This window comes from Schistocerca americana, chromosome 3 (genome assembly GCF_021461395.2).
Source record: "Schistocerca americana isolate TAMUIC-IGC-003095 chromosome 3, iqSchAmer2.1, whole genome shotgun sequence".
NCBI classification, from domain to species: Eukaryota; Metazoa; Arthropoda; class Insecta; order Orthoptera; family Acrididae; genus Schistocerca; species Schistocerca americana.
Genome location: NC_060121.1, coordinates 954127530 through 954135942, shown reverse-complemented (window position 1 = coordinate 954135942; position 8413 = coordinate 954127530). Strand labels below are relative to the sequence as shown.

Genomic DNA, 8413 nt, shown 5'->3' with positions numbered 1-8413 from the left:
ACGGCGCCAAACACGCATACGCCCATCATTGGCACCAAGGCAGAAGCGACTCTCATCGCTGAAGACGACACGTCTCCATTCGTCCCTCCATTCACGCCTGTCGCGACACCACTGGAGGCGGGCTGCACGATGTTGGGGCGTGAGCGGAAGACGGCCTGACGGTGTGCGGGACCGTAGTCCAGCTTCATGGAGACGGTTGCGAATGGTCCTCGCCGATACCCCAGGAGCAACAGTGTCCCTAATTTGCTGGGAAGTGGCGGTGCGGTCCCCTACGGCACTGCGTAGGATCCTACGGTCTTGGCGTGCATCCGTGCGTCGCTGCGGTCCGGTCCCAGGTCGACGGGCACGTGCACCTTCCGCCGACCACTGGCGACAACATCGATGTACTGTGGAGACCTCACGCCCCACGTGTTGAGCAATTCGGCGGTACGTCCACCCGGCCTCCCGCATGCCCACTATACACCCTCGCTCAAAGTCCGTCAACTGCACATACGGTTCACGTCCACGCTGTCGCGGCATGCTACCAGTGTTAAAGACTGCGATGGAGCTCCGTATGCCACGGCAAACTGGCTGACACTGACGGCGGCGGTGCACAAATGCTGCGCAGCTAGCACCATTCGACGGCCAACACCGCGGTTCCTGGTGTGTCCGCTGTGCCGTGCGTGTGATCATTGCTTGTACAGCCCTCTCGCAGTGTCCGGAGCAAGTATGGTGGGTCTGACACACCGGTGTCAATGTGTTCTTTTTTCCATTTCCAGGAGTGTATTTAGCGGAACGCGAAACCCAACCACCCTTTGGCGCGAGGAATCTGTAGCCGACAAGGTCGCAGAACCATCTGAGCCTCCGATTCAGACCCTCCACTCGATACTCTGTACCAGAGGTCCGTAATCCGTCCTCTCGACTGAACTGCAAATGTTCAGCTCTGCTTTCATCTTGCAAGCAAGACTGGCAACCTTTACCAGTTCTAGAATGAAATTTTCACTCCACAGCGGAGTGTGCGCTATGAAACTTCCTGGCAGATTAAAACTGTGTGCCGAACCGAGACTCGAACTCGGGACCTTTGCCTTTCGCAGGCAAGTGCTCTACCGACTGAGCTATCCAGACACGACTCACGCTCCGTCCTCACAGCTTTAATTCCGCCAGTACCTCGTCTCCTACCTTCCAAACTTCACAGAAGCTCTCCTGAGAACCTTGCAGAACTAGCGCTCCTGGAAGAAAGGATACTGCAGAGACATGGCTTAGCCACAGCCTAGGGGTATGTTTCTAGAATGAAATTTTCACTCCACAGCGGAGTGTGCGATGATATGAAACTTCCTGGCAGATTAAAACTGTGTGCCGGACCGAGACTCGAACTCGGGACCTTTGCATTTCGCGGGCAAGTGCTCTACCGACTGAGCCACCCAAACACGACTCAAGCCCCGTCCTCACAGCTTTAATTCCGCCAGTACCTCGTCTCCTACCTTCCAAACTTCACAGAAGCTGTCCTGAGAACCTTGCAGAACTAACGCTCCTGGAAGAAAGGATACTGCAGACATGGCTTAGCCACAGCCTGGGGGATGTTTCTAGGATGAAATTTTCACTCCACAGCGGAGTGTGCGATGATATGAAACTTCCTGGCAGATTAAAACTGTGTGCTGGACCGAGACTCGAACTCGGGACCTTTGCCTTTCGTGGGCAAGTGCTCTACTGACTGAGCTCAGTCGGTAGAGCACTGCCTGCGATAGGCAAAGGTCCCGAGTTCGAGTCTCGGCCCGGCACACAGATTTAATCTGCCAGGAAGTTTCTTTACCAGTTATGTTCGCCGCTCGAAACCAGAGAGGTTCTCTTCTTCTGATCCAAGGTGACACACATCATTGGACCAGACATGAGCAACCACTTGCAGTTGGCTGCACCCTCTGCTCTTCATGGCAACCGGGAGGACCGTTTCCACATCATGGAACGACTACACCCGGTATGCAAACGGAGTGCACATTGGTTTTCTTTCCACTCTTGGCAGCCAGGTTCCTAAGGGGCCCCATAACGCGCCTAACTGTGGAGCTCCCAACTACCAATAATCCCACCCTCTGTGATTACCCGGATCTTGCAGGCTGAATGGTTTCCTCTGAAACAGGACAGTCGACAGCATCTGGCTCAGTGACAGTGTCTTCTGTGTGGCTGCCTGGGAAGTATTTCGCCGCCTGCTTCGCCCCGTTCTGACCTCCCGCTCGACCACAGATGGGGGGTCAGCCTCATTGCGAGCAGTAACTGGGTTGGCCACCGGTGAGGACCGATCGGAGGACTCGGACGTGCTGGAGCGATAGCAACTTTGTATTCGCTGAACACTGTTGAGGAAATTTAGAGAACACACTTTTTCAGCTGGCTTTGGAACGATTCTACTGCCGCCAAAGAGCATTCCGGATACGGCCCGTGTAACAGAAATCAGGGCTCGAACGGAGGCTTAGAGGCATTAGTCTTTTGCTCGCCTTGTTTGTGAGTGGAACAGAGAAGGAAATGACTAGTAGTGGCACGATGTACCCTTCCGAACAAATCATATGTGTCTTGCGGAGTATATCTGTAGATGTAGACGTTGATGTAGAGTAACACCACTGTGGCTCTCCAAAATATTGAAAGACTGGGGTCTTTCTCCTGCTCAACGCCATACTTGTCGGTGATGGTCCTCAGGGGCAGAGGAGAACTTTGCTGGACACAGTATAACGCCACTTTTCAGCAGTTCATTCTTACTGGTTGCAGCAACGTTCCAAACGCATGTGTTTGTTGTTTGTGATGTGGTGCTAAGAGGGGGACACTATGTGGTGAGGGAGGGAGGGAGGGGGGGGGGGGGTTGGTAGTTCCCTAGTCTGGCTGCTGCCTGGTCTCCGGCCAATGATGTGGGTTGACACTGAATGTTGCCGGGAGCTCATTACTTGTTCTCTGATGGGTGGCTCAGATATAAGATGTTGTGCTGTGGCTGGTGGAAAATACGGTGATCCTCCCTTGCGAGGGTCACGTGTGATCGACCGGAACCCTGACGAAGAGTATGCCTGCTCTCACTTTCCCAAGCAAACCAACATCGGGCTACTGTCACAACCGAATGTCCCGCAAATCAAGATATTGCAGCATTCGACCAGCCATCCATATGGAGACCCACAGTGAAGCCACTTTCAAACATTTGCTCATAACACTGTTTCACACGAGTACATGGCATCTCCATCTCCCTGACAGCAATCACTCAACAGCTGACCCTGTTGTCATCACATATATACCCTACCAGGCCTCGTAAAATCGCTAAACACGAGCAATACCAATGCATTCTGGTGCCTGTTCTGCGTGACACATGGGAGTGTACGCGCACGGAATTACACTGATACCTGACTATGACTTTCAGGTACTTTAATTTCTCTGTCAGATAGTATATTTCGTACAGCTTCTCTTTAATGGTGTTAGGGAGGCCATATATAAATTCCTTCTCCCTCACAGTGACACTCGAGTGTAATGACATAGGCCTACAAACTGACGTAGGAACTGACGTCTTCATAAAATGAAGTCCATAGTCTGACAAGGCACTAGGATAGCGACAGACCGCAACCTCATTCTGTGCTTGAGCTGTCTCTGGATACTAGTGCCGCAGGGACCCTACGTAAATCCGCAGCTGTCTTCCAAACTGCGTTAACAGCTTTACAGTAACTAGGGTGGAACCAGAGTCCTCCGTTTAGCAGTCTCATATGTTGACCAACATGTAAATGATGCGAATTACCTTGTTTGTTGGGAGGGGTCTTCAGCTCTCTGACTGGTATTATGTGAGCGGCACCTGTAATAGGGCACTTTTCTTGCAGATCCATATTACGCATCTTTAATACCATGGTGTCCATTGCTTTCTGCATCGTCATACCGATGACTATAGCTAACTGATGTCCCGTTTAGGGCTATTTTCTGACCCCAAGGGGAAAGCAGGTCGCTGGAACCCTCTCATCTTCTCCGCTCTCTTTGACAATGCTGTTTGTAGATGATGATGACTTCTTACACCGGAAATCAAGCTTCGTAACGTACTCTTGAGCCTTAAGTATCGTTCCACCTTTCTCACTAATATTAAAGGTTTACAATATTACGTATGACGCAGATACGAATACTCGTTAAGAGGGAAGAACGCATTGGTACACTTCTAGAGAGTATAAGGGAATTAAAAATGCAGTGTAGAGAATAGTGTCTGCAAGCTACGTAAAAACTACCTGGGGATTAAATCGCCAAGTTCTGAGTCTAGCTGTCCATCATAGAATCAAAGGGTGAGCCAGTGTATATTTTCTCGCTTCATCTTTCACGAATGGCTGCGTAGTATCGATATATGCATGTGGAATTGTGATGGACAATGGGTGAAGAAATGACGTCAGAGCAAGTTTCCACGGAAACCACGCTTAGCATTGTCACACTTCTATATAAGGAAAGACGCTGGGAGGCTTACACACAGTTTCAGAAACACGTCGCTGCGAGTAGACTGCATGCTGCAGAAGGGGAAGTATTCTGATGACGCGACCGCCGAATACAAGTCGCTGGATGCGCTAAAGTTGATGAGGTGGTGGTTCGGTGCTGTATATGGACTATACAAAGGTACGCCGCGGTTCCTGAGCACGTACGAGCATTCACGATTCGCAGTAAAAGTTTTTCTCGTGTACTCTTTTACGAGCATCCAAGATTCGCAGTAAAACTTTTTCTCATGTACTCTTTTTTTTTCCAGAGCCGTAGATTTGAGTACGAAGGGGACTCCGCCGCCTTATGCAAGTCACTGGAAGGGCAAAAACTGAGATGACGGTGTCGATGCTGTTTGAGAACGATACGAAGGTATGCTGTGGTATCTGAGCACTTATATGCATCCACGACTTGTATTAAACTTTTGCTCATGTACGTTTTTTGTTCTGCAGAGCATTGGATTTGTGTCAATACGACGAGAATGCCGCCACCGTTTTTAGCTGTCTCCTATTCTATTTATTGGGACTGACGCACAGTCGTTTAGCTCCACTCTGTGTTCGTGCTCTCTAGTTTTGCGTTGGGAGCGTATGACCCCATCTGTTTTTCGCGCCCTAAAGCAAAACAAAACAAATGTGAGCAAGTCGCTTCATGCACAAAAGCTGAGGAGATGGCTGCGACGAAGATGTTTGCAAAATATTCGAAGGTATGTCATGATGTCTGAGCTACTCGCAGGAGCTCTTGCTCATGTAATAATCTTTTTTCCAGAGCCTCACATTCGTTTGTGAACGACGACGACGACGACGACGACGACGACGACGACGTGTCAAGTAGCGGGAAGCGCTAAAACTGAGGAACTGTTTGCAAATGATACGAAAGGACACCGTGGTATCTGACAGCTTAGGCCATTACAAGCTTCAAGAGACATGGGGACGGCAGAGGACCAATCGAACCGAGTTTTACCTAGCGAGCGTTGAAGATGGCGCGAGTGGGCTGTATTTCTAGATTCAAAGACAAAATAAAACTGAAAGAAGTAAACTGATCTTGTTCTAATTGCTATAGCGGTAGACACATGGAATATATACTGTCTTAAGGCTCACAATTTTCACCAGAGACGCAAAACGTTATTTCCTTTCACCCTTACAAACCAGAGACGCAAATCGTTATTTCCTCTCACCCTTACAAACACATAGAGCCAGCTCACAAAATCCTACAACCCAAACAAAGGAATAGATTTTTATATAATATGTTGAGCACATCTGTGTCACTAATTTGCGACCCATTCTGAATGTATCCCCTTGCGTACAGAAAGCTGTATATTGCTCAGAGAAATGTGTGTTGCCTGTAAACAAGCTCCTTTAATTATTTCCATTTCACGTATAAAGCCAGTGTCTTCCGCTGCAACTCCTGAAGGAAGCCACATTTATTTACACTGATGGCTCGAAAACATCGTTAGGTTCAAATGGTTCAAATGGCTCTGAGCAGTATGGGACTTAACATCTGTGGTCATCAGTCCCCTAGGACTTAGAACTACTTAAACCTAACTAACCTAAGGGCACCACACACATCCATGCCCGAGGCAGGATTCGAACCTGCGACCGTAGCAGTCGCGCGGTTCCGGACTGCGCGCCTAGAACCGCTAGACCACCGCGGCCGGCATCGTTAGGTGTAGGGAGTGCCTATATTGTTGGTGACACTCCAAATCAATTTCGGCTTCCCGACCAATGTTCGGTTTATACTGCGGAGCTTTATGCTGTTCTCCAGGCTGTCCACTACATCCGCCGGCATCAGCGGATAGAGTATGTTATCTGCTCAGATTCTCTCAGCTCTCTCCTCAGTCTCCAAGCTCTTTACCCTGTCCACCCTCTGGTCCACCGGATTCAGGACTGTTTGCGCTTGCTCCACCTGGGGGGCGTCTCGGTGGCGTTCCTCTGGCTCCCGGGACACGTTGATATCTGTGGAAATGAGGCGGCCGATATAGCGGCCAAGGCTGCAGTCTCTCTTCTTCGGCCAGCTATTCAATCGATTCCCTTAGCCTATCTACGAAGCGTTTTATGTCGTTGTGTTGTTCTTTTATGGCACGCACATTGGTCGACACTTCCCCATAATAAATTGCGGGACGTGAAAGCTCTTCCTTGTGCTTGAACCTCTTCCTCCCGAACGCGTCGTCGGGAGGAGGTAATTTTAACTAGACTCCGGATAGGACACTGTCTTTTTAGCCATCGACATCTTTTAAGCGTCGATCCTCCCCCACTCTGTCCCCACTGCTCTCAGCTGTGGACGGTAAGACAGCTTTTAATTGGGTGCCCCTATTTTACTCCGTTACGCGCCCGTCTACAGCTGGCGCCTGATATATCGTCAATTTTAGCAGGTGACACGCGCTCGGCCGATCGCGTTCTCGAGTTTATTAGTGCCAGTGAAATGACGTCAGTCATTTGAAGCTTTTTTTGGGGACCACCAACTCCTTTCTGAAGTGGATTTTTAAGCCTTCCTTCTGCTTTTAGTTTCTGCAATTATTTGAGTTTCGTTCCCATTTCTGCTGGGTTCCATTTTCGGTTTTTACTGTTTCCTAAGTCACGGACCGGGCGCTAATGACCATAGCAGTTTTTCGCCCTAAAACAAAAAAAAAAAAAAAAAAAGCTCCTGTACAAGCGCCATATTAAGCTATTGTCCAACGTGGTACTTGAGATAATGCACAGCTTTGCTTCAACGTAACGAACGACAAACTGTACTTAGAACTTAAAACTACTTAGAACTTAAAACCTTTTATGTGGATGGGAACTGGCGTGCCACCTCTATACTTATGGGTCACTTAATTTAAATGGCACTGGCAGCTCATACGACGACGAAAAGAGACCATGGTGGGTAGTTTCCTCAGAAAAGCAATTTTTTCCTCTCTCTCTGGAGCTCTCTGTGTAACTTGCGGCCAGCGTTGCTGTTCGCGCAGGGCAGTGCAGTCAGTATCATCAGCTAGTAGAAAGGACGGATAGCAGTAGAACACTGCCACGACATGAGAGTTAAGGGCACTAAGATATCAGAGGAAATGAAAAGGTCGTAGTTCTCGCTAAGAGGACTATTCACCATCGAACAAAAACATGACCGTGTTAGACGAAAAGACCGTCTTGAGGAGGTATGACAGAAAATCATTCATGGACTACATCAACTTGGGAGGAGGTATTACGCAGATATACAGCAATGGTACACCTTTGGAATGAACCACAGAAAACTCCTCGTCATAGTTTTCTTGTCTCCGCTTTAATCACTGGAGATTCATGTAGTACCAGTATCGTCTACTGTGGATTGAAAGACTCCTGTGTGCCAGTGCTGCGAAGGAGAACACAGAGCACATCAGCGTTGTCGTAACTGCCGTCTGCTTCACGTCTGCTGTGCAGCGAGCTACGTTAATTTAAGTATTAACTGTATTTTTCTTACTTGTCACTTCTTCTTCCGTGTGTTTTTGCTTTTAGGGAGATTTAATTGTCGAGTGCTAGTAATAGTGTTCCATAGATTTCGTGTTTGTTTTAAATACAGTCAGAGAGAGTCCCTTTAGTCAGCCATAGTGCCATTAGTGCTAGTGTTTGTTTTCAGTACAGTCCAGAGACAGGTAGTGCTGTTTTCATTGTTTTCTACAAGGAGTGTCTAGTAACCACAGTTTAGTCAACTATCAGCCGCCTTTAGTGAATTAGCAGTCTAGTTAAAAGTTGATTAACTCTCTACAGTAAATTGATTCCTTAGGATGGATAGGATGTGTGACTGCTGTGTACGGACGCAGGAAGAGCTGGCCACTGTTCGCGAACAGCTGATCGTGTTGATGGCCGCGGTCAGCCGTCTTCAGGCTGCTGTCTCGGAGTGAAGCGGCAGTGGGGAGTCTGATGCGTCGCATGGTACACCCCAGGTGTTACATGCTTCAACCACTGTCCCTGCTGTCGAGACATCTTCGCGGGTACCGGGCGCTGTTGGGCCACCCTCTCCCCAA

At 48.9% G+C, this 8413-nt stretch overlaps 1 non-coding gene across 1 annotated transcript; it reads right to left on the bottom strand.

The window, feature by feature from the left end:
* Positions 1-1029: 1029 nt before the first annotated feature.
* Positions 1030-1104, bottom strand: Trnas-cga. The gene has a single exon. It is a non-coding gene; the product is annotated as a tRNA-Ser (tRNA).
* Between the last annotated feature and the right edge of the window lie 7309 nt (positions 1105-8413).